Below are 2715 nucleotides of genomic sequence, written 5' to 3'. Positions count from 1 at the left end.
CCGTGGTCTTTCGGTAAGTTCAACTATTCGTTCCAAGAGTAAAATTATAAAAAATATAATTAATACAAAAATCGTGGCCCATCAAACACAAATTTCTAATTAAATGTACTTATATAATTATAATTCAAAACAGTTTTGTTCATATAATTATTTAATGCAAAAAAAAGTCACTGTGCCGTGAAAATTTTTTGAGAGCATGGTGTGCCGTGTTTAATAAAAGTTTGAAAATCATATTTCAATTCGGCAATACCTAATACCTATATTTAATAAATACCTACTTTAAAAATAATATAAAAGTGTATCAATTTTCTTTGTTAAAATATACTTATTAATACAAAAACTGTATATGGAACCTAAAGTGGATTATGCACACTAGGCGAACGTGCTAACGCGAACACGTGTCACCGTTCGTATCGAGCGTCGCATATTATTGTATGATACCTGTTGCCTATTTTAAAAGATACCCACTATGTATATAATATATTTTAACTTTTTTTTGTGTTTTTACATTTTCGTTTGATTAGAACTGATTGCATTAAATAACTGTATATTGCATATACTATTATAATATAGTACCTACCTACCGACTAATTTAGATTATTTAAGTAAAAATTAATTATATTTAAATATACTATTGTATTATAATTTATAATATGGCAGAAATTTGTGATATTATTGCGAAATGTAACGTTATGTCTTGGTCGTGTTCGTTTTCAAATGTGTGTGTAGTGAACGTGGAAACATGTAATATAATTATGTATACGGTAAACTTATAATACACCCAGTCATGTTTCTCGCATGGTATGGCAAATTGTTGTAGGTACTCCTTGGTGATGTTTAAAAATCATAGTTTTTCGTACAAAACCTAACAGAGGACTGTTACTATTTATCGTAGTCATCAAATAAGACAAATAAACAAAGTATTTACCTACCTAGCTAGTAAAAATGTAAAACCTTTTTTTTCAGAATTAAAATCAGGCAACCTAAACTAAATTTAATTTCTTCAAAACTTTAGGTCTTTAAAACTAAAATTTACAATTTGTAGCAAGGACCCTTATAAGTTGCGCCCACGATATACAACATAAAAATGCTGAACGCATAAACTATTTGTTCCCCTGCAGTAGCTTCTACGGCAGAAGTGTAATTTATGAACACATCGACATAATGTGTACACTAGTCTATGAGCAATAACATCGCATTCGAGTTTACATTTTGCGCACGGGAATAGTAAACTTAAATTTAAATATAAATTTGTCACATAAATTTGCTTATGATACATTGATTATCGTTTTATTTAGTTTAAAAATAAAACAACGAGCCACTTATAAGAATAGGGGAACGTGGGGCAAAATGGGGCCATGGGGCAAAATGGGGACATGGTTAAATTTTAAGGAAATAATGAAAATGTCAGTTTTTAAAACAGCTGTTTAGAATGGTTCCCCGATCGAGAAAACGTGGTTAAAGTTTAATTATTTAATTTGCATTATTATACGAGTTATTGATAAAAACATGAAAAATTTGATACCGTGATAACAGTGATATAAAAACAACATTTTTTATTTTGAATTTTTTTTTTGGATTGAAGTTGAATTTTTTTCACTTTAATAATTATTTAAATAGTTTACAGACATGAAAATAGTATTTTTATAAAAATTGTACTTTATGGTCATCAGAACGTCTGCCAAAATAATCGAAAAAGTAAGTATGTTGTAGGGGCAAAATGAGGTTTACGTGTTTGGAGCAAAATGGGGACATCCCCATTTTGCCCAAGTATCAATAAATATATTTTACGCTTACCTATTTATGTTTATGACTATCATTTTTTCAACCGTAGATTATTCTATACAATGGTTAGAAATTATACTAGAAAAACCGATTTTGTTCATAATTTTTTTTCTATTTATTACTCTCTAAATATTACTCTAATATTATATCTTAATAATTTTTTTCCTTAAACCTATAACTCACAAGATTGTTTGTTAACAAAATATAGAACATTTATATTAATAAAATAAAAAATAAATCAAAAAATGTGTGTTTTGTCAAATTGTTATTCATTTTATAAAGAATACCCCATTTTGCCCCATATATGGGGCAAAATGGGGCAAAATGAGCTTTTTAAGTTTTTAATTTTCACTAAGTCAAAAATTATTTTATTGTTATTAACTGATACTGGTATTATATTAGACAACATAAAGATCATATGACTGTAGTTTTAGAAAAATATCATATGAAATAAACAGTTTATTCCTAATAAAACCTTAGCGTCCCCATTTTGCCCCACGTTCCCCTAATATTGTTATTATTTATTGTAGCCTGTGAGCTGTATTAATATTTTTTAAATTCGTCGCAATTTTTAATTTGTTTCTATGGTGATAAATAAAGCGTTAGAAATTAAATTCCAATTTTTAGTGGTTTTTCGTAATTTGTCGGTCGTTTTAAACTCAGAATTAAATAACTATTGAGAAAGTCGAAAAATGATCTTTTTAAAGTACCATTTTAATCCAATTTGCTAAAAGATAAGATACTATATTATGTTGAAATCGAAGCATTCCTTCTAGTAGAAATTTTGATAAAAAATAAAAATATATAAACACCATTGTAAAACCACTAGCTTCCTCGTTAAAAAATTTAATGACTGTTAAAATATCATTTTTATGTAGATATACTATTTACTCGAAAGTATGTACAAAATATATACACATACACATATTA

At 27.3% G+C, this 2715-nt stretch overlaps 1 long non-coding RNA gene across 1 annotated transcript in view; it reads left to right on the top strand.

Annotated features, from left to right (window-relative positions):
* LOC100571891 overlaps window positions 1–2715 on the top strand; it is an 81585-nt gene that overhangs the window by 17147 nt on the left and 61723 nt on the right. The gene's annotated exons all lie outside the window — the stretch shown is intronic.

This window comes from Acyrthosiphon pisum, chromosome X, assembly GCF_005508785.2.
Source record: "Acyrthosiphon pisum isolate AL4f chromosome X, pea_aphid_22Mar2018_4r6ur, whole genome shotgun sequence".
Classification (NCBI taxonomy): domain Eukaryota; kingdom Metazoa; phylum Arthropoda; class Insecta; order Hemiptera; family Aphididae; genus Acyrthosiphon; species Acyrthosiphon pisum.
The sequence above is the reverse complement of the archived record's forward strand: the minus strand, read 5'-3'. Positions and strand labels throughout refer to the sequence as shown.